General features: G+C 36.4%; 1 pseudogene; it reads left to right on the plus strand.

Annotated features, from left to right (window-relative positions):
* Nucleotides 1-2,388: 2,388 nt before the first annotated feature.
* Nucleotides 2,389-24,734, plus strand: part of LOC105982915 — a 33,573-nt pseudogene continuing 11,227 nt past the window's right edge.

Here is a 24,734-nt window from a genome sequence, read left to right on the forward strand (position 1 = left end):
GAATAGGTGAGTTCAAAAAAGTGAAATCTTATGACTAGTAGGAAAGTTAGAGAAGTTAGAAAAAGTTAGAAAATCAGAGAAGGATGGAGGTGAATACGGGAAGAATTAAGTGTGAAAGTAAGAATACCAGAGAAGTGAGGCACTAGTGGCTAATGCCTGTCATCCTAGCTAATCAGGAGACTGAGATCTGAGGACTCTAATTCTATGTTAGGCTCAGCAGGAAAAGTCTGTGAGACTCCAATAAACAACTCAGAAAAAGCTGGAGGTGGAGGTGAAGCTGTGGCTCAAGTAGTGGAGGGCTAGCCTAGAGCACAAAGAAGCTCAGGGACAGTGCCAGGTCCTGAGTTCAAGCCCTAGAACTGGTAAAAGCCAAAAGAGAGAGAGAGAGAGAGAGAGAGAGAGAGACTCTAAAGAGTATATCTTGATCTTTCCTTCTTTATCTTAATTGAGAACAAATTATACAAATATATGGGTAGAGTGTAATCATTCTATATGTGTACAGAATTTGTAATAATCAAATCAGACAATTGGTATTTTCCTTTTTCTTCATTTCTTTGTGTTTGGAATCTTTAATACCTTTCTTCTAGTGGTTCATAAAATAAGTATTAACTTGCCCTAAATTCGCCACCATACTGTGCTATAGAACACTAAGTATTAATCCTCCTTTCTAATTGTTGGTTGCTATTCATTATCCAACCTCCTTCTAAATTCCATCTCCTTTTCCTTTCCTCCCAGTATTTATTAATCACTGTTCTTTTCTCCTGAATTACCATTTCCAAAGTTCTTACTAGGCTTTAGGCACACTCAAGTCTTTAGATATTTAGCAAATTCAAGTGAATGTCCAAAAAGCATCTCTCCATCTATCTACTACCTGTACATTTATATCACATATCATGCAACTCTTCCCAATTATTACTTGGAGACTTGAAACAACTATAGTGTTTATATACCTCATGTGGGATTTCTCTTTTGCTTTTATATTGCCTCATCTTTGATTTATATTCTCTCTTCCCATGGCCTGTAAGCCTCTTTCAGCTACATCTCATCAAACCTAAAACCTGCTCACAGGGCAAGTCTTAGAGAAAATCTAGCCTTTCCAATGCTTATCTGAGTGAAATGCATTAACTCTGAATCTTTATTCTGTTATCATTATTATGGTGTCTTTCACTGCATTTACTTGTTTATTTATATCTATTTTTATAGTCATCAATAAATGAATACTGAGCAAGTGAAAGAAAGATTGGATGAAGGCTCCTATTTAAGGCTTCATTGAAAGCCTATAAAATAAGCATTATCTGAATCTTTCAGTCTGTAGGTAAGGTATAAGATCCTTAGGTTGTCAGTGTCAGTTTCAGATTCTTAATCTTATAAACCATGCTTATGGTTCACATAACTCCTACTCAGCTATATTAAAATAGTTAAATTAACATATAACTCAAAAAAGGGAAATAGTTATTACTTAGGATAGACACTTAATCAGAAAACTATATGAATTTGACAAATAAAACCAGAATAATGTCTGCATTCTTACTGAGGACAGGGAAAAGAAAGAAATGAAGTAGACATTTCTAAGTGACCTGAGAACTAAAAATATATTCTGTACAATGAAATCTCTGTTGATTTGACTCATTATGAAAACATGAAAGTAGAAAATTCTATAATCCATTCAAAAAACTGCAAAGTCTTCTTGTGCTATTGCTAACAGAAATCTGAACTCAGAAAAAGAGCAATAGCCTGGGATCTAGGCAAATGAATCCATTTATCAGACGAATCAACATTGCATAGCTGATATGTTTAATGATGTGACCTTGGGTATGTTACCTAGTTCTCATGATCTATCAATGTGATAAAGCTGTCATAACTTGTAAATTAGATAATGAATATAAAATACCCTGCAGAGAACGTGGCCTATATAAAATACTCAGTTATGATAATGATTAAGATGTTCAGGCAGATACTTGTCAGGCAATCACCAACCTCAGCCACCATGTGCTCTGATGAACATGTACAGCATTTAGAAGATTATTTGGAGCATCCTAAAGGGTGATGAGTTCATTCTATGTCCAAAGTGTAGGAACTAGGAGCTATGTGAAGCGCTACAATATTTCTACTTGAATAGAAAATGAGAGAGAAGGCAAAACAGTCTGTTGTGGAAATCTATGTACTTGTCTCACCTTCCTATTGGTCTTCCTGACACATGGCTCAAATACTGGACTCTCTGTGAGGCAGATACTTTTACCCGTAGCTATGGGTGGATTGGCGAATCATCCCAGACAAGGGTACAGAAGAAAGCAAGAATGGTTGGATGATAATGTAGACCTGGCAAAATTCCTAGAATCCTAATGAGGAGGTATGTATCATTTCTTACCCATTCCATACCAAGTAAAAATGGTAGCAGTTTTGAACCAGATTAAAGGCTACAAAATGGAGTGGGATCCAGACTGCGAAGTTGTTGAAATAGAGCCTAAAATGTGGAAAATGGCAATTTCCAGTGAGCCTGCTCCTTGCAGCTGGAGATTAAGTCTTGTCTTGAAAGGTAATCTGAGTGGCATATGTCAGTGTCTGTTATAAAAATCATCATTCCCAAATACCATATGCCAAGTACACTCTGAAAACCTATATGTGAAATTTCAAAATTAACGTTTACCCTTCTGGGGAGAAATTAGCCAATTAAAGGAGAGAAATTTTGCATCTTTTCTTCACCTTTTATAATGATGACCAAAATTTTTTGTGACTAGTTCACTTATTGTTTTTCCTTCTACCAGAGTACTTGACTATGTACCTTCAAAGCAATGAGAGTCTAACATGACATTTTAAAAGTACTATGTAAAGAACATAAAAATTAATTAGAAACAGAAACAAAACTTCATAGCTAATTGTATTGTGGTACAATTTTTGTGATGGCTTTAGCATGTGTATTTTTCTCCAAGGATTAGGTAAATCAGAAAGAATGAAAACCTGTACCCTATTAGATAATTCAGAATAATATACTCAAATATTCAGTGAACACAAACTATTCCAATTAAGTTGTATATTTAATCATCTGCATACTTTCTTGAAATAATGTAAGCTACTTTACTCAAGAAAGGGCAATTTTTCTCAGAAATCCACTGAAGCTTGAACACTGAAATATGAGGAACTTCTCAGTTATGAATTCTACCAGACAAAGAGACAAATAATCTCACATCGTTTCATTTAATCAACTATGCCCATTTAAGAAGAGTGAGGTTAAAATACTAAGTCAAGTTGGAGATTACACATGTCAGCAGTTAATGGTCTTTCTTTTTTGAGAAATTGCCAAGGGGAGAAAATTATATTTAAACTTACAGCTGTGTTAAGAAAGAAAGCATTTAATTTAGAATATATAATATACAATATATTTAGTGTAATATTCCATCTTACCCAAGTGCACATTGGGATAAACAATTCATCAACCAGTATTTTACTGAGAATCTATTATATATCAGAAAGAATTCTACTTATCCTTGAGGCATATACACAATTTAAAGAATTAAAAGGTTCACATGTTAGAATATGATTCACAAATCTCAGTTGGTCCTCCTACATTGAATAAGAGCTTTCCAAAACAACAATGACCAGGAGAATGATTCTTTCAAATGTACAACAGTACTGGTAGAAAAGCAATCTATTCAATATCTGTGAGTAAATTACTCAGGATTGTAGCATGAAGATATTAGGCTGAGCAAAGCCAGAGAACGAGTTCCATGATCCATGAAGCAGAGTCCATCTATAAAACTAGTCCCTCCCATCAAGTCAGTACACATTTTGTTGCTCTGCTGTTCAATCAAGAAAAATACTCACCTAAAATGATTGGGTTGAAAGACAAGTGAAGATCATATAACATTTTCCATTGTGACATCATACAGGTTTGCAGATAAAGAAAGAGAAATCAGATAGTAGATAATGTATCAGGTCTTTAACAGATAGAGAAGAATCATGGGTAGTTTCCAATTAAATAGAAAATATATCCCTTCATTGATTGATGAGTTATCTCAAATATCAACAGATATACACAAGCTAGGTAATCTATTCATCATCAACTGGAAAGATGAGAGCAAATGTTGCCCTCAAGGCAGGGGTCAAATCATTATGCTTAGGGAATCTTCATATGTCACAATACTCCATAACCACACATCTGAAACACACATTCTGAGAAAAGATATCCATAAGGTAAAAAATGGTGGGAAAACGTACCCCTTCATAAAGGGAACAAAAAGCAAATGCTTACCATATACAAGTTCTACTCCATTAGGGAAAACACATTTGCATCCTAAGATTTAGTTTGAAAAATCATTCCAGGGTACAAAAATTTGAATTTCATTTGGGAGAGTACAAATATATTTTTACCCAATTTATAGGAACACACACACTTTAAAATCAACATATTAACACATCAAAAAGCAGAGGTTTGGGAACCTAAAAGATAAAGAGACATTCATTCTGAGATAAAGAGATGAGGTGGGAAGCACATGCAGAGAAGAAAATAATGAAGTAAGTGATAGGATCCTGAACCAAAGTGATGTTTGTTTTCTAAACCAAACCCACCACCAGTAACCCATAAAACCACAAGTCAGAAGGCCTGAGAAAGGCAGAGAGCTCTGCTCTGATAAAAAGGCTGCAATTAGAGCTGTCAGGTAAGGAGAAAGGAGACTTCATTTTTAGAATTCAAGCTAGAGAAGGCTGGGGCCTGGCTTAGTGGTAGAACACTTGCCTCGCAAGGTCAAAGGAAAGAATTCAGTTACAGGGTCTGGGTTTTTCAAATCCTACAGGATCACTCTTCTCTGGCATTCATCTTCTTCAAGCCCTCAACAGAGAGTATAGATAGATAAATAGATAGGTAGCTAGGGAGGTAGGTAGGTAGGTAGATAGATAGATAGATGGATAGATAGATAGATAGATAGATAGATAGATAGATAGATAGATAGATAGATAGATAGATAGATAGATAGATAGATAGATAGATAGATAGATAGGTAGGTAGGCAGGTAGGCAGATAGATAGATGGATAGATAGATAGATAGATAGATAGATAGATAGAGAGAGAGAGAGAGAGAGAGAGAGAGAGATAGATAGATCAATCTTTAAGTAGTTGTATAAGGAGGTTACCAATCTATAAATACATATATAAATACAATGCATCTTGACTGATATCACACTTCTATTACTCCCTTTCATCCCTCCCTTCCAATTTTCTAGTTTTACACAATATGCATTAAATAATATGCATTTTCTGATGTGTTTGCTGTTATTATCTTTTGATTTTAAATCTTGCCAATGTGACCCATACCAAGACCTAGAAATTGAGGACATGAAGAATGGAACTACAGACCTTGAAGTCATATTTCTATCTCTCTCTATGTCTATATCTACGTAGACAGAGATGTAGATATAGATAGATATCTATATGTATCTCTCTGTAGACATGTATATCCATCTATCTATAGATATCTATATCTATCAATATGGATATATCGATAGTTATAGATATATAGATATAAATATATAGAGATGTCTCTCTATATAAATATATAGATATTTGTATTTATAGCCATATATGTATATATATGTCTATAACTTTCTCTATGTATATGTCCATATGTAGATATATAGATAAATATGAAAATGAAACTAGGAAAATTGAGAGGATGGTGGGATTGGAAAAGGTGGGGTACAATAATGAAGGAGCTGTCATTGATCAAGAGTCATTGTACTCAGAAACTGACATTTTGAATTGAAACACTTTTATAAAACTATTTAAAGGTAATAGTAAGAGTTAGTGGCATGGCTCAAGTTGAAGTTTTAGATACTGAGTTCTAGTCATGGTCTTGGATTTACAAAACACAAAAGATAATAATTATTTAAAAAATAAATAAATCAGGGGCTGGGAAGGTGACTCAGTGGTAGAGCTGAAGAGCTGAGGGACAGCGCCCAGGCCCAGAGTTCAGGCCCCATGACTGACAAAACAACAACAAAAAAATCAGGGACATGGTTGCATGGTTGTCAAGACAATTCTCATTAAGTCCCTAATGAGGTTATTTATTTTTATGCCAAGGAAACTCTGCCTATATTATGTCTATACTATGAAAAATCAACTTTGCAAAGAATTATTTCTGCCTACAAAGGTATCTGAAACTCTATAAAAGTTTATGTAGATTCTTTCTATATTTCCTGTAAATAAATTTTTCTTTCCTTGGTCAAATCTGTCCTCATCTGTTCCTTTAAAGAATGTTCTGTTTAAAAAACTGAAAGATACAGATGGACCCATTGGAGCAATGAGATGTGCAAGTCGTTATGTTGATAAACGAACTTTACAACTTTGGTGGGGGGGGATGGGAAGGGGAAATAAAGGAGGAGGCAACAATGCTTGATAAGAACTGTACTTCTTATCTTGCTCATGTAATTGTAACCCCTTTACACGGTATTTTCACAATTAAAATAAAACTAAAAGAAAAATAAAAACACTTTTGCTATGTATGACCTATCAAATACTTTGAATGTTTCCACAAATAACTTTTGGAATGGATCATTGCCTCAAGGTTTTACATCATTACTTTTCACTTTGAGTCTCCTCTACTTACACAAGGTTATAATAAAAAGACAACATTAGCAGATTGAATCTGAGTAGAGACTCAGAACTAAAGAAATGGTGTCTGAGAGCATGGGTTTCTCCACTGATAAGACTGTGTTTGGATTTGATTCTCAACACAAATGAGAACTGGGAAAATAATGGATGTCAAGCTTCCTCAAGAAGCACTCCCAGACCAAGCCGTTTAGATGACTATGGCTTTGTAGTAGAGTTTGAAGTTTGGTATTGTTATTCCTTCAGCACTGTCCTTTATGCCAAGGATTGCTTTTTTGGTATTCGGGGTCTTTTATTGTTCCATATGAATTATTGGATTGCCTCTTCTATTTCATTGAAGAATGAGGTTGGAATATTGATAGGTATTGCATTGAATTTGTAGATAACCTTTGGCAGCATTGCCATTTTCTCCATGTTAATCATCCCTATCCAGGAGCATGGCAGATTTTTCTACTTTCTTAGTTCTGCTTTAATTTCCTTTTTCAGGTTTTTAAAGTTTTCATCATAGAGGTCCTGAGGACCAATGGAATAGAACTGAAAACCCAGAAATGAACCCATAGACCTATAGCCCCCTAATCTTCAATAAAGGAGCCAAAAAAATAGAATGGAAGGAAGACAGCCTATTCAGTAAATGGTGCTGGAAAATTTGGTTGAACATCTGTAGAAAACTAAAATTAGATCCTTATATACCACCCTGCACCAGAATTAATCCCAAATGGATCAAAGACTTCAAGGTTGAAGCAGATACCCTAAAAACATTACAGGAAGGAATAGGAGAAACTCTAGGGCTCCTTGGCACCGGTCAAGAAAATAAGTCGTTTAAATAAGGATACAGGTGGACCTGTTGCAACAATGAGAAGTACAAGTTGTCATGTCGGAAACGAACTTTACAACTTGGGGGGGGGAGGATTGGGTGGAGGGGGAAGGGAGGATGGGAAGAGATGGGAAGGGTAAACAAAGGAGGAGGCTACAATGCTTGATAAGAAATGTACTCACTATCTTGCCCATGTAATTGTAACCCCTCTGTACAGTATTTTCACAATAAAAAATAAAAATTACAATTAAAAAAATAAATAAATTTAAAAAAATAAAGACCCAGAAACACAACAAATCAAAGAAAGGTTCAACAAATGGGATTGCATTAAACTGCAGAGCTTCTGCATGACAAAGGACATAGCTAGCAAGATCAATAGAAAGCCTATGGCTTGGGAGATTTTCACTAGCCATATAACAGACAAGGGCCTGGTATCTAACAAAATGCTAAAAAAAAAAAAAAGGATACAGGTTGACCCATTGTAACAATGAGACATAGGAGACACCACAAATCAACTGTACAACTTGGGGGGGGGGAGAGGAGGAAGGAGGAGTTAGGGAGATGGCAGGGGAAGGGACAGTAAGGGAAAAGCAAAGGAGGGGATAGCAATGCTCTATAGAAAATAGACTCATTACCTTACATATGTAACCGTAACCTCAAAAAAAACTGACCCATTAATAAGTAGGCTAAAGAATAAAGAGAGACATCTCTGAAGAGGAAATAAAAATGGTCAATAAACACAGTAAGAAATGTTCAAATTCTCTAGCCATAAAAGAAGTGTAAATCAAAACAATATTGAGATTTCACCTCACCCCAATTAGAATGGCTATAATCAAGAAATCTAATAATAACAAATGCTGGAAGGGGTGTGGCCAAAAGGGAACCCTACTGCACTGTTGGTGGGAGTGTAAACTTGTTCAGCCAATTTAGAAAGCAGTATGGAGGTTCCTCCAAAGACTCCACATAGAGCTCCCCTATGACCCAGCAATCCCTCTTCTGAGCATTTACCCTAATATCACAAACAAGGCCATACTAAAGCTATCAGCACAACTATGTTTATCGCAGCATTATTCGCCATACCTAAGATATGAAACCAACTCAAACACCCCTTAGTAGATGAAAGGATCAAGAATATATATATATATATATATATATATATGAATTCTATGCCTCCATCAGAAAGAATGACACCATCTCATTTGTTAGGAAATGGAAAACCTTGGGGAAAAAAATCATATTAAGTGGAGTAAGCCAGACCCAAAGAAATTTAGACCCATGGTTTCCCTTATTTGTAATAATTAGTATATGTCTACAATAATCTTATCAGAGAAGCAGAGAAGCTCAAAAGCTATATACATAAAACTATATAAGATGATGCTAAATGAAATAAACCCTAAGATAAGGACACAAGAGGTTTTTCTTTGTTGTTGTTTTCAATGTACTATGTGGTTTTTCTGCTTCTACTGTATTTCTTCCTCCTATGGTATATCCTTGTCACTGTATTTGATTTTGGTACCTTGCATCTTGTATATACATTGATATAATTTGGGGAGGGAAAGGGAAATAACAAAATGCTTAAACAAGGACACAGGATGAACCATTGCAACAATGATACTCCTAAGAAACTATGTTGGAAATGAACCTTACAACCCTGTGGGGAATGGGGGAATGGGAGAGTTGGGAGGGAAGGGATAGTAGAAGAAAAACAAAGGAGAGGGTAGCAATGCTTGACAAGAAATGAACCAATTACCTTACTCATGTAACTGTAAGCCCTCTCTTCAGCATCTTTACAATAAAATAAAATTTTTAAAAAGAAGCACTTCCACCTAAGTAGAACCCTTAGCTCTTTCATTATTCTCTATGGATGTGTATTTTACTGAACTATGCATCCTTGCAGAAGTCTGGGTCAGGATTCACCCTTCCACATACCTGTGAACAGAAAGATGTACCAAAACATAGTCAATCTAGCACAGTATCTGGAGCAAAGTTTACTAAATGATTATTTCCACCTCTTTCTAAGACTCCTCCTAGAGCTCTCTTTTGATCTCCTTAGGGCTTCTTGTGGAAAGAGCATGTGTAAATTACCCATGCCCTTGTCAACTACCATTTTCTTCTCTACTAGGATCACTCAGCTATTGCTTCCTACAACTCCTCTCTCAGCCTCCGTTTCCTCATTCATAGACAGGATGGAAAAGATTATTTTTCCCAAGGCCTGAACCATAAATTTTATATTATCCTTCTCTCTCTTGGACAAGTAAAACATATAAAGTAAAAATTGAATAAGCATTAATTAAGTATGGTCATGTGATGATCAATGACAGATACATTTGGAAAACAAACGTGTTTTAGGCATAATCTATGTGCATTATGGAATATACATCCACAAAGTCAGATGCTAGTGCCTGCTAAGTACTTCTATAGGCTTTATATATGTTCATTCATTCATATGATGTACACAGAGAGACACATGCGTTCATTATTTTTTTGTTATGGTTGCTGTTTTTTGGTCAGTTGTAGAGCATGAATTCTGGGCCTGGCCACTGTCCCTCAGCTCTTCAGCGCAAGGCTAGTGCTCTACCAATTGAGCCACAGCACCACTTCTGGTTTTCTGGTGGTTAATTGGGGATAAGAGTCTTGCAGACTTACTTGCCTGGGCTGACTTTGAACTGTGATCCTCAGATCTCAGCTTCCTGAGTAGCTAGGATTGCAAGAGTGAGCCACTGGCATCCAGCTGACACATGCATTCTCTACAATACCACCCAGAGTTGCAATAAAATAGGGGATGCATGTGCATGCTGAAGGTGTAACACGAAAAATTATTTTGCAGTAGTCTTGTAAATGCATAAATTAGTACCATAATTGCTTACTATCACCAGTGTTACATACATACACTAATTAACTGTTCCTGTATACTTTCCTATAACTGGTACTATTGTCAGTTTGTTTACCCCAGCATTGCCACAAAAAACATGAAGTGCTGTGCTACAAAGTTACAACTTCTATGAAGTCATCAGTCAATAGGAATTTCTCAACTCTATTATAGGCCTATAAGGACATGATCACACATGTGTTCTATCATGACCAAAGCATCAAAAAGGAAAATATAGCATCATAGTTAACAAGCTCTTAAAACCCAGGCAATCATTAATAGTAGTTGTGGGACTTACGGCAAATTATTTTAAGGTATATGCCTCCCTTCCTTATCTGGGAAGAAGGGATGTTGGTGATCTTCTATGACAGCATTACATGATTTATCTGTTAACAGAAGCAAAAAAAAATTTAGAGCAGTATCTAATGTATAGTAAACATTCCTCACGGCTATTTTATGCCAATCAACCCTGCCCCTGGAGATGAAGAAATGAGATACAAAAATGCATAGGATGAATTCTTGCTTTGCCTATTGTCTCTGACTTTACAATGAAAAGGAAGAGGGTATTCTATTTTGTTTTAGGACCAGTTATTTCAATCACCAGCTGTTATGCTGTTGGAGAGATCTCTAGTGCCACTTCCTAAGAGCTCTCGATAACCTCAGAAGATGTTTGCCGTCTGCTGCCTTGGGCATTTGCAACTGTTCAAATCTCACCTCTCCTTTCCTTTCTGCTTTTCTTTGTCAGCTGTCGCCTTTGGATTCCAAGCTACAGCCAATGTCAGTCACTTCTGCAAACTTTGAGTGCTACTGTGTGCTGTGCTTTGAACCCCTTCCAGAAAGCTCATGGTGCTCATATGTGCAGAGAGAAGTCTATGCAAAGATGTGCTTGTGTGCTTCCAAACATTTCCCTGGTGTCTTTGTACATCTCTATTCCAAGATTCTATGTCAAGAAACTTGACACTGTCTGAATTGGGAGTTACATGATACTTTGAGCATGTCATGTTTCTTTAAGAGCAAAGTTTTTCAAATCATCTTGCCAGTTATTTTCTCAGTGATACTAAAATAGGCTGTATCCTGTGGGTCTTTTCAGCAGGATTCCACAAGCATCTTACTCTGTTGGAGGTAAGTTTCAGCATTTGTCAGCTCTTCAGGAGACACCTACTTTTAGCTACTTTCTAAGCTAAGGGCTGATGGTTAGAGGGCTAATTGATTCACAAGTTCACCAAATATTTCTTCAATGCTGAGTATGGGTCACCGTACTTTGACTTTATGTTCTGTGGCATTCTCAGATGCGCAAGTCTAAATGGAGATGTTAATCAACAAGGGAAATAGGGACTAGGAGAGAAGGTACAAGAATGTTGAAGTCCAAACCCTGAAGACATTCTATTTGAGCACTATCTGAAAGCTGATGATGAATTTAAATAAAAGACAGGATGTGCTCCAAGTCTAGGTGATAAATGTGTACACTGTCAAAGGCACCATGGTTGCAAGAGGTGTGGCATGTGTCAGGATCTGGAAGGTTCATGTAAGAAAATTTTTAAAAACTGGGCCAATGAAATTTGATGATATCGGAGGACAATGTGGAAAGAAAGAGCCTGCATTGTCATGTCAAAACTTGACTCATAAACATGACTCCATGACTTACTCCTGTTAGATCATAGTGTTCTACTATGAATGTCATAAGCAATAGAATCTTTTGTTTGTTTGTTTGTTTGGCTGTTGTGGGGCTTGAACTCTGGGCTTAGGCACTGTCCCTGCACTATTCAGCTCAAAGCAAGTGCTCTACCACTTGATCCACAGCGCCACTTCTGGTTTTCTAGTGATATTGGAGATAAGAGTCTCATGGACTTTCCTGCCCAGGCTGGCTTTGAACCTCAATCCTCAGATCTCAGCCTCCTGAGTAGCTAGGAGTACAGGTGTAAGCCATCAACACCTGGCTAGCAATAGAATTCTTAAGATCACCCAAATCCTCCAAAATCGTATTCATTCGTCCAAATCTACCTCCTCTAAAGCTGCCACACGAACATTCTTTGTACTAGTTCTAGGGCTTCAGCTCAAAGTGCAGTACCAAAACTGAGCTTTTTTTCACTCACAGCTGGTACTTTAACATGTGAACTACACTTCCATTTCTGCCACTTCAGTATTCTTAAAGAATATATTTTTGCAGTTTCCCAGATCAATACATTCTGAATACACTGTAGGTATGCAAAATGATTCATTGTCTTGCCCCAAACCAAACTTTAGTCTCTTAAGTAGGGTTTGGGGGAACTATGCCATAAGAGTTTAGTTTTCTGACTCATAACAAGTATCTTACATCACAACCTAAGATCCTAACCTGTGATAGTCTTTATTTTCATTTTAGATCCTCTGATATGTCCAGCTTAACACCTTTAGAATTAGTAGCAAAAGGTCATTGTGCATGTTTATCTGAATTGTTACTATATATTTCATTTAACTATTTCTATGTATTTTGTTTAATCCTTTCTATATCTTTTATCTGATCTATATGTTCACCTTATTTGGTTTCCATTATTCAAACATAAGGCTCACAGGTTTGGTTGTGTATTCATAGGTATATTAGTCAATGCACCAGTTTCAGAGCATTTTTACTGTTGCATTTGCTGATTTCTATTTGCAAGTAGGGTAGAGAAAGTTGGAAAGGCCCCACTGAAGAGGTCTCTACCATACGGAGAGAACATGAGCAAATATTGACCACAAGTTCATATGAAAAGTTTACCAGATTCTTCCTACTTGCTATAAAATATGTATCAGAAATTGCCTAGAACCAACTAAAATACCTCTCACAGTAAAACCCAGAAAACTTTAGGATTATGCGCCTTCCCAGTGATCATAATTTTAGGTCTCAGGCTTGGTTAAGACTCAGTTATCTCTAGAGAACCTCACAATGCTTTATATAGGTCCTCAGTGACCTCATGAAAGGGTAGAAATAGTCACAGTTTAGAACATATCTTCCCATCACCTCAGGCCCACTGCTTGGGCCACTTGTATTTACTACTTTTGACACTCAAACTCTTAAAGAGCAGTGCATAATGTCTGGGTTTTAGTGATCAGCCCAGAGAATATAGGGTCCAGTCTCTTTTCTTTTACTGTATCTCAGTCAGGAGAGGATATTGCTATGTTTGGATTGTGAGTTTTCTGAATCCTAAGATGTCATCAACAACAGCAGCAGTTTTATCTTTCCTGAAATAATCCTGATTGCTTCCAAGACCTCCAGAATGTCATTGAAGTTCATATCAAGTCTAACCTGCAGTTCATTCAAGTGAAAAGTCATTATATTATCAGTAGTCTTGAGTGTGTTTGTCCACTATTCTCCTGGTATTAAACATTGGAAAAGAAATAGGTAGTGCCTTAGCTTGGGTTGCTATTGAAAGTACTACCATAGAGTAAGTGACTTAATCAGATAAAAATTATTTTGCTCATCATTATAACTGTTGAAGTTCTGGACCAAGGTGTTACAATCTTTGGTTTCTGGTAGAGCTTTGTTTCTGATTTATAGAGAGAGAATCATATATTTATGTGTTCTCACATGGTTGGGCTAGGAAGAGCTCTCTAGAATATATTCTCATAAGTGTAATAAGCCTTCGGAAGGTCCCTCTCTCATACCATGATCTAAGTACTATTACCTCCAAAAAGACTTTCCAAATGCCACCATAATGGAAATTATGACTTTGCCTTATAATTGTAGGGAGGAGAGTATAGTTCATTTTATAGCAGGTAGGTATATTATCCAAGCTTCTGAAATTAAGCTCATTCCCATTGTTTAGAGAGTTGAAATATTCACTTTGTTAGAAAGTCCCAGGGAATAAATTGTTGGGGTTTTTTGGCACAGAATCCACTAATTCCCTATAATTTTCTTCATATTGACTCATAGAAGACTGAATTCCAAGGTGACATTTGGTCAGCTCCAGACACAAGAAGAAATCTAAGATTTCTTCTTCCTGGATTTCATCCTATAACAAACATCTAGGATTTATTATACTTATCATCATAGGAAATATGATAACGCTTCTTTGAAACAAAATTGAGTATATATTTGCTACTCAAACTTACATTTAGAAAGTTGATTTAAAAGAAACAGGACCTCATATCTGGCATACATAATCATAGCAGAAAAAAAAAAAACATTCGATAGCATAGTCTCTGGTCTTTCTGTCCCCAGAGACTTGTCCTCAGCAGATGTTCAATGTAGGTTGCTGGTGAATGTACATTACAGGACGACACCAAAGTTGGTTAAAAACTGGCTCAAATCCAAAGACAAAAAGGAAAGGGAAGCCAGGGCTGAAGTAGAGGAACTCTAATTCACTTTCAGTGTAGTACACTATACCATGATTTTCTACTTTGCATGCCTGCTTCTCCAATTAATTCATTAGTTTCTTAAGTCATATGGAATATAACCTAACCTAAACAAACATAGAATAAATTCTTATCTGTGCTATTTATCAATATATCATACACAACACACATATATACACAGAGTAATAATAACAATGCTATTTTGGTATTTCTGGCCTTCTGTTCTCCTCTTCTTCCTCTTCCTTCCTCCTCCTCTTCTTCCTCCTTTCCATTTGTATAAGCTTATACAGTTTTTCCAGTTTTTAAGTGGTACTGAACATTGTTCTTTATAAAAGAAGAAAATTAAACCCATATTCTAAACTCTAATTTAAATATTTATTTAAAAGTTAAGCCATTAGCTAGTGCTAAAATAATGCTCTGTGATCCCAGCTGCTAACATGAAGTAAATTAATGAATTCTTGTTTATTAATTCCACTAACTTCTAGTGAGATTTCTTCAGGCTCTATTCATGGCTCTAAAGTTTAAAAATGAACAAGGCACAGACCTGGCCTTAAAATAATTATCATCTAGCTTAATTGTTTAGTATCCACATATACAAATGATAACACATGCTTATAAAGTCAATATTCTCTGCATCAGTAGAGGTGATCTGAAAACATCAAATGGAGAAAAATGTTGTGAAAGACACTACACTAAACCAAGTCTTCGAAGAATAGCAAATCTTCCTGTCCCAGAAATCAGCAAGCATGTTCACTATTGTCTACGAAGGTAATGCATTGCGAACAAGATCTCAGAGAGGCAGAGGAGATCTTATGATGTATATTCTCATTGAATTTCTCCACTGCCCCACTCACGCCTTCCTATGGTGAACATGGTGACTTACCATGCCTTGGATGATTGAAATACTCCCAGTGTATTCAGAAGTGAAACGAGAAGTTTGATCTAAAAACTACCATGGTTATTTTTCTGTTCTCATCTCTGAAAGTTCCAGCCAGGCTGGGAGCATGTTTGCCAAGTTTTCCGCCTAGAGGAAAATTGTGTGGCTGAGTTATAAATACATTGAAGGAGCCAGCTGGAACTGTCTCTTGTAATTTAATATGCAAAGAAATAATCTGAGTCATAGATGGAGACAGGCAGTTCCTTTTAGATAAGAGCACTCTAAGTTTGGCTCTGCAGATGACTTTCAAGAGCCTTTTTTCCACAGTGCAAGGGAAAGTCTCAAGGCAATTGGGGCCAAGTTTTGACCTTGAAACTTGAGTTCACTTGCTTGTCTTTTGTTCATCACATCAGCCAAGAGGTTACATCCCTAAATTCTCTGGTAGGAGCCTTTAAATCAAAAGAAAGTCTGAATTCTTTTTTTCAGTGTTAGAAAAGAACTTAAATTGTAACCTCTGAAAACTGCAGATACTTTTTTCCCTATTTATTTAAATTAAATAAGATGCAGTGCAACTTGTGATGAATGAAATAGCATGGTAACCGTAATGAGCAGAAGGACCTAGAAATATTAGCCAAAATTGGACCTTTCTCTCAATACAATTTATTGAATGTAGATTTTAATAGATAGGTAGTTGAATTACATTAACCATAATATTTGTTTGGAAGAATTCAAATGGTGTAATTCCATTGAAAAACTAACTCAGTACCACAATATGAAAGCCAGGAAATTGGCATTTGACAGGAGGAAGATAGAAGAATAAAGGAGGAAGCAGTAAGAATACAGTCATAATATGTAATCCCTATCCTGTGAATTTAAGGAAATTGAAGGGATGGGTTAGGAGGGAGGGGAAGAAGGATGAAAGAAGTGACATTAATTATATTCACAAACTAATTTGTTGAATGTTAATTCCTTCATACAATTACTTAAACATTATATGTAAAGGTGTATAGATAGATAGATAGATAGATAAGACAGAAATAATGAGAACTTATGCTATACCTCTAGGTTTCAAAAAAGTAATAATATCTTTAATTAGTTTTAAAAGATTAGCATATGGTAATCTTATTATGGTGTCAATAAGAGTATTTCTAGTATTTTAATCAAGATTTACTAATAATGCCAATATTAATACCTTCTAAATAATGACTGATGTCACTTGGTAACCTGTAGAGATAGTTTCAGTTAAATATTATTATAAAACAAATCAGTCCAAAACTTAGCAGCCACAAAAAGCCACCTATTCTGTGACATGAATGTGTGTCACTGATTAGAAGAGTCTCTGCTAGTTTCTGTTGTATTTACTTTTGCACTGAATTCATCAGAAGGTCTCTATCCTTTACTGCCTTCATGGAATCTACCAGTAAATTGCAAATCACCAAAGTCATCAAATACAACAAGCCACCACAAATAGAGTAAATGTGGATTAAACCAGGAACTGGATACACTGGCAGAAGATAAACTGAGAGCTGTATAAGACCATGCAACAGCTGGGTGACATTGGCTCACGCCTATAATCCAGGTTACTCAGGAGGCTGAGATCTGAGGACTGCGGTTCAAAACCAACCCAGGCAGGAAAAGCTGGAAGACTCTTATCTCCAATAAACCACTCAAAAAACTGGAAGTGGCACTGTGGCTCAAGTAGTAGAGCAATACCTTGAGCTGAAGAATTGAGGGACAGTACACAGGCCTAGAGTTCAAGCCCCATGACTGACAAAAAAAAAAAAAAAAGACCACGTTGCCCCTGGGAGTCACTCCATCCTTGGGCTAGTGAAGCAAAGACAGGACCTAAAACAACAACAACAATTATAGGGCTGGGAATATAGCTTAGTGGTAAAGTGCTTGCTTAGCATGCAGGACGCCCTGGGTTTGATTCCTCAATACCACATAAACAGAAAAGGCCAGGAGTGGAGCTAAGACTCAACAGGTAGAGTGCTAGCCTTAAGAAAAAGAAGCTCAGGTACAATGCCCAGGCTCTGAGTTCAATCCCCATGACTGGCAAAACCAAACAAAGAAAAAAAAAGACAGAGAAGAGTCTCTGCCTCTGAAGATGAACCTGGGCAGAAGTTAGAGGGATCATATGCAACTTTTTCTTACCAAAATTTTACCTATTCCTCCTATCGACTGAAAATTTGGATGACAAGGGAGCCTTAAAACTTAGCTTGCTTGCAATAGTTTATGCTCAGAATAAAAAGCAGAACAAAAGAAGGCTGAGAGACAGAAGGTGAAAAGCAAAAAGGAAGGAAGGAAGGAAGGAGGGAGAGAGAGAAGGAGGAAGGAAGGGAATAAAACAAAAATTTGAGTTACTTCCAAAACATTCCCTCACCCAGCACCAGCACACATAAAAATGTTATGCGAATGAGACTTCCTGACTTCAAGAAAGACACGGGCTAAATTCTTCCCCTTAGTGAGCATATCATTATGTCAAGAACCAGCCCACGTCTCTGGTTACACCTGCCCTGATGTGTTCAGAATTCTTTTATCCGCCCAACACCAACCACCTTTACCACTCAGTGAATCTCAGATGACAGCAGATTTCTATGGATGAGTCTTCCTTTCTGTCTGTCACCGTAATGTCTACAGATCATGTGTTTTCTTTTTGTACCTGATTAGACACACTGCAATAAGCTTGACACTTCTATTCTTCTTTTTGTAGAATGCTATCCTCAAATGGTAAGCCTCTTTATAAACAAAGTACCTCATCTTCAATACAATTAGCATGTTCATAATCAGAATTGTTCTGAATGTAGTACCTAGAAAGGAAAGTGATTCAGAAATCACTTGAGACTTGGGAATTAATTTGAATCAGGTTTATCTCACTTCTACCTGCAATTGGCTTATTATTCCGATCAGGTGCTTCTTCTTTCTGAGTATAAATCTTCTCATTTATAATAAAAACAACTGCACAATAATAATTATAGTACTTGAAACAGAGTATATTAAATAACATTTGTTGAATACAAGAAGGATATCCTCTCTCTACATTGCATGGGCACAAAAGGAATCCTTTTGCCGAATTCTGATTCATGTTCAATTGTTTCATGCCATGTCCTGTTTCATTATGTCCAGTTATTATTACCTTTAGTACTGGTCAAAATCCCATTACACTCACTTTCACCTTGCCTTTATTTTACTCAAGTCAGTATAATGGGTCATTGATTGCTTCCTGTATATCTGTGTTCACCTCTCTTAGATAAACTTATTTAACTCAGACCATGGGTCTCTCTAAATTGTTATATCCTTAGACTATAAAGAAGTCCTATTACAAGTATGGCCATCTCTGTCTTCCACTTTCCAATTCATTCTCTCAGAAATATGTCTATGCTCAGATTCTTCCTCATCTTCATGACCATTTTCTGTCCACATTTGTATTAATCTTTCAACTCTTGCCTTCCCATAATCTGACCGTATGAGGACCTCATTGCTTTGTGCTTTTCTCTAGAGTGATTCTTGAAGGGCCAGAATCTATCCTGCCACTCATGATCCGGACCCAACCTGACTTCATGACTGTGCCTCTAAGGTCCTGTGCTGCTCACAATGGTAGGGAATACTTCTTTTAGTAATCATCATCCTTAGACGATTGAAGATGAATGAGTGTCTTACTTTCCAACCTCATTTATGTACTGCTTCTCATTCACATGAAAGCTGTGGTCTCTGCTGTCCTTTGTTCTTTTATCATATTACACATCTGCTTTAATACCAGGAAATAAATTGGGTAGTTGAAAGGGGTGGTGTGGGATAAATAGGTAGATAAATGAAGAGGAAAAGAGAGGGGAAATGGAGTCAAGAATTCTGGGTATATCCTACAAAATTAAGAAGAGTGAGAGAAGGGTTAGGGAAGGGAGAGATAAAGAATGCTGAATGGTGTAACATTGACCAAGATGCATTGTAATGATGAACTACTTCGTTAAAAGGCAACTGCTTTGTACAATTACTTAAGGGAAATTAAAATTAAAATAAAGGCAAAAGGAGATGTCTATTTCTCCTTTGTTTCCTAAGTACCTAAAAAAATATTGAAAGTCTGTTACCAATTTACTTTTTGGTGAGGCATCCTTAACCGTAATCAACTTGGCAAAGCGGTGTCCATTTCCATTATTGGCATAGGCCTACATGACATCACATACAACTATACAACAACATAACCACTCTATCATTGTGAAGCTGGAGAACTCAGTAACCCTGCCTTACTCACACTTCCATTCCTATATTTGACACATAGCAGATACAAAATAACCATACAGTGCATCTCACTTGGATTTGAAAAATGCCCTTTAACCATATTTTACCTCTGTATAGGATTCCATTTGAAGATTGCTAAGGGACAAGTGCTCAGTTGCTATGGTGGTCAGATTTCCTATAGTAGTTGTTTTTATTTTCTTTTTGGTTTGTTGTTTGTTTGTTCTTATCTTTTTAACTGTCCCAAAGGTTTCATATCTTCCTTTGGTGTCCTTTCTATATTTAAGAGCATATTATGAAATTGCATTTCCTTAAGAAAAGTATTAGAACAGAGAGATGAAGATCTCCATGTCCAGAAATATGGGTAGGAAAGTCTAGACAGGAAAGATAACATAAAGACATTTATCAAAAGAAAAAGAAAAAAATAGATATATAGAGAATTTGGAGTATTTTAAGATGTCATACACAAAGGAAGCAACCATTACAGGTGTTGGGGAGGGGGGTCAGGAAAGGCCTAGATTCATAGTCTAGAAGCTCTGACTCAGCACAAGGTGCAGTTGTGCATGTGAGGAAGGAGAGAAAACAACATTGCTGTGGTTAGCAACTTATTTCTTTGTTATTGTAAAGGTACTGTACAGAGGGGTTACAGTTACATGAGCAAGGTAATGAGTACATTTCCTATGGAGCATTGTTACCATCTGCTTTGTTTTTCCCCTACCATCCCTCCCCTCCCCACCTCCCCAACTCCTCCCTTCCCCAACAATTTATTTCTTGTAGCAATGTTTCCTTGGGATTTCTTATATCCACATTCTTGAAGTATCAGAGAGTGAGATTGTGTGGTATAGGATAAATATAACCTAGCTGAGTAATCACTCTGATTTATTCCTCCTCCTTCCATTAAAAACTGAAGCTTCTTAAGCTAGTTTGAAATTGATGGATTTAGAGTGAAGTTGAGTGAAAGGGTTTGGAATTTCCACATACTCTATGCATAGATACACACACTCATGCTACTAATAACATTTCCTACCAATACTTTAGTGTGTGTGTGTGTGTGTGTGTGTGTGTGTGTGTATGTGTTTTCTTTTGTGCCATTACTGGAGCTTGAACTCAGTGCCTGGGTGCTGTCTGCAAGCTTTTTGCTCAAGAATAATGCTCTACTACTTGAACATCAGCTACACTTCAGGCATCGAGGTGGTTAATTGGAGATAAAAGTCTCACAGACTTTCCTGTACAGGTGAGTTTGGAACTACCATCCTCAGATCTCAGATTCCTGATAAGATTACAGAAATAAGAATCAATTAGCACCTGGCTTAGTCTCCATTTTTAACAGTAGCTGCACAGATATCAACACATCATTTTCAATTACATTCCATAGTCCACATGATGGTTGACTGTATGTTGAACGTTTTACTAACCTAACAAATGCATAATAAGTATTCACCCTTATAGTACAATTTTAAAGGCCTAACTATTCTCTGCACTTAATTAGCCATCTGTCTTTTCCAAAAAACTAGCCATCATGTTGCTGTTTGCCTAGCATTTGCTGTGTGTGGAGTACATGTCTGTAATCTCATAATCAGGAGATTGAAGCAGGCCAATTGCAGATTCCAGGTCACTCTGGCATACAAAGTGAGATTCTAACCAAAGCATAAACAAAACAGAAAAAAATCACATCCATGGAATATCATGTGAATGGGTAAATACAGTATACAGTCATTTGATTAGTTTCTTCCAATTAGTTACATACCTGAAGTTCCCTCCATGCCTTTTTTGGGTAGCTTGATAGCTCATTTCATTTTAAGTTTTTGTTTTAAGTTGATTTATTGCTGTGATAATTGGAGATGACACGTATTATGCATCCTGCCTACAATATCTTCAAATCCTTCCAATCTGGAGATGAAGAAGTTTGAACGTATAAATTTAGTAAATGCTCCACAGATAAACACACATGCACATACATACACTCAAAATGTAAAAATAATATAGGTCCTTACTTGCAAAAGAAATGCGCAACAGGGAAGAGGACTTTTGAACATGGAACAAAAATAAAATAGCAGAGGAAGAAAAGTGTAATGCGCCACTAAACACATGCACTCAGCAATCACACCAACAGAATCACTGTCCCTGGCATTTTGGTTGCCTACCAGCAGTCTCCAAGAATAAACAATAAGAAGAAACAGCTTGTTCATCTCTTCATATGCTGTCGCAAACATATGTTATCAAATCTTCTCCCTTTTTTAAAAATATCGTTAAAGGCATTAAAGATAAATCAAGCTTTTGTGGGTTTAATTATTTCGGTATATTGCATTTTAATTATTTATTAATGTTTCATACTTGAGCAACATTTCCAGAGAATTGGGGAGGTTATAATAAAAAGATTAATTGACTCCATTAATATTCTGGAATAAACCTAGTTTGTGTATCAACTGGGCAAACCCATTCATCTCCTCTCAGGAGAAGCTAGCAGTAACTCTGTAACCTTGGGGAAACAATGTGGCTTTACTTCCTCAGTAGTAATTAGAAATAGCAATAATCTTTGCAACATGGGATTCTTATAAGAATTAATGAAATAATGTGTGTTAAGCTTCACAATGCCTGGCACATAAGAAAAGCTCAATAAGTATCATCTATGCCTTGGTATTATTTCTAGTTACTGGATATATATGTTTATATATATATACATATATATATATATATTCTACCACAGAACCTTGATTTTAATTCCCCTTAGTATTGAGCATAAGTTGATTCCCATGTATTAAAAATATTCCCATATTAATCATCCTCATTAATCATCTGCTTGTAATAATTTGTTTCTTACTTCACCACTACTGAAGCTTGTGATCTGGCAGTGATCATTGATATTAAGACAGGTTGATATCAGATCTGAGAATCACCATTACAAAAGGTCAAAAGTGCAGTTAGAACATATTTTTATTCAGTGGAACCAAAGTTATTTTTTTTTCTATTTGAAGAACAATTACCAAGTAAAAAGTGTGAACAGTAAGAAATAAAGAGAAAAATTAAGATAATAAAATATATCTACATAAAGAAAAAGAGAAAATGTAAAGGTACAGAGTATAGAAAATAGTTTGGCTCACCATTCTGGATCATGCTAATTTCTTGAGAGACATCACTCAGGGAAAATTGTAACATCCATCACTCAGATTTCTTATATCATTACTTCTTACTTGCTTTTGTGGTCCTATACTCTATTTAGAAGTCTAGTTTTCTCTAGTTCAAACAGGAGGGAAATGGAATGTGTAAATAACTATATCCTCTTGCAAACTTCATATTTATCTGCAAAATATGAACAAAGAAGCTAATGACACTTAAATAATAGTTTTATTGATCTGGTGCCTATTGGAATGTTTTTCTGAGATATTTTGTCAGTGATTTTCTAGGGATCTTAGCCATGAAACAGCTTGTTTAGAATTGTTCTTGTGTCAGAGAAGGGAAATGAGAAATCCTTAACTAGAAAGGGATTTTCACTAACTCAGCTCCCTGGGAAGAATCAATATCACATCATAACTTTTCCCCTCTGTTGAAATAGTGTGGTTTAAAATATAAAGATTCTATTCTTCCTTGGGAAAAACCAATGTTTAAATTTTCCACCTGACATGTTATAGTGTTATATTTCATGTCAGGTTGCTTCAGCCATGGCAAAGGATGGGAAGACTCATTGATACCGTGACACACAGCCCACGGCCCAAGCTGAGTTATTTTAGTGACACGGATCAGCCTGAAACATACATGGGACAGATAGCCATTCTGGAAACCAGAGATAATGTCCCTGGGCCCCAGAGATACTGGTATTCATTATCTATTTTTGATACAGGGACAGGGTTACAAAGCAGGTAAGGAACACTATTTGTTTAGCTTAACAAAATTAAGACAACAGAAAGATTTGTCTTAGCTCAATGGTTAGACAAAAACAAAAGCAGCTGAGTAAAACCTGCTGAGGGTGAATATAAACACACCAAAAATGCCACGAAAGGAAGTACGTGAGAAGAAGTGAGAGTCTGGTGAAGGTATGTTTTACGCACACCCAGACATGACTAAATGACAGCCTCCTATAAAACCAAATGAAGCTCAATTAAAAATGGCAGGAAAGAGCACTACATGTTGGGATCCACCCAGCATTGTTGGGCTAAATCACAATTTTCTTCATGTGAAATAGATTGTCCTCAAACTTTACTTTTCTTCAAAGAAAGAATAGGCAGAAAGAAAGCTCAGCACATTTCACTAAATGGCCAACCATCTTTTACAACAGCTAAGGCCCATGGAAATCTTTCTAACTTATTTCTTTGCTTGGCTTTGAATCAAAAATCAGATCGTATCTGTTTTTTTTCTCCTGTTTTAACAAACAGTACTCTCTTCCAGGCCTTCATTACCTCTGGCTTAAAGTTTTAGAGGGATTTTTAAAGCTGATTTTATGAAATTTAGTTCTCCTTTAAAGCTTTTCCTACATCACAGCCAAGATTTTATTATTTTTAAGTATAACACCAATCATTCGGTCCTTTCCTGAAAAAAAAAATCATTCATTGAAATTAATTCCAGTATTCGATGCCATCTCAGTAATGAGAACTTGCTGGCTCAGTTTCTCCCAATTTTTTTTCCCACTGAAATAATTAGAAAACCACAGAAATTCCCAGCTTGTCTTCCCAGGCACCATATAATTGTAGTGGGGTTTGGAAAACTGAGTAGACAGAGACCCAATCCGTAAAGAATCCAGTACTATCCAGAGATGAGGGTAGTATCCAAAAATGAAGGAGATTCACACAAAAGCGTTTTACGCACTGAGGACAAAATGACAGAAAGGACCGCAACCAATCCCTAAAGTAGGGCGTAGTTTGATACCTTCTGATCAGATCCTTTGTCCCAATGATCTTGAAGAAGAAATGAGTCCATAGACAGAGAGCAGTAAAAAGGCAAACATTTATTGAAGAGAAAGATAAATGGAGCTCCTGCTAAATAGAAAGGGTCCTTAGGGTGGCACCGACTGGGATACCTTATACAGTTTTTA

This window comes from Dipodomys ordii, unplaced genomic scaffold (genome assembly GCF_000151885.1).
Source record: "Dipodomys ordii isolate 6190 unplaced genomic scaffold, Dord_2.0 Scaffold18, whole genome shotgun sequence".
NCBI lineage: Eukaryota > Metazoa > Chordata > Mammalia > Rodentia > Heteromyidae > Dipodomys > Dipodomys ordii.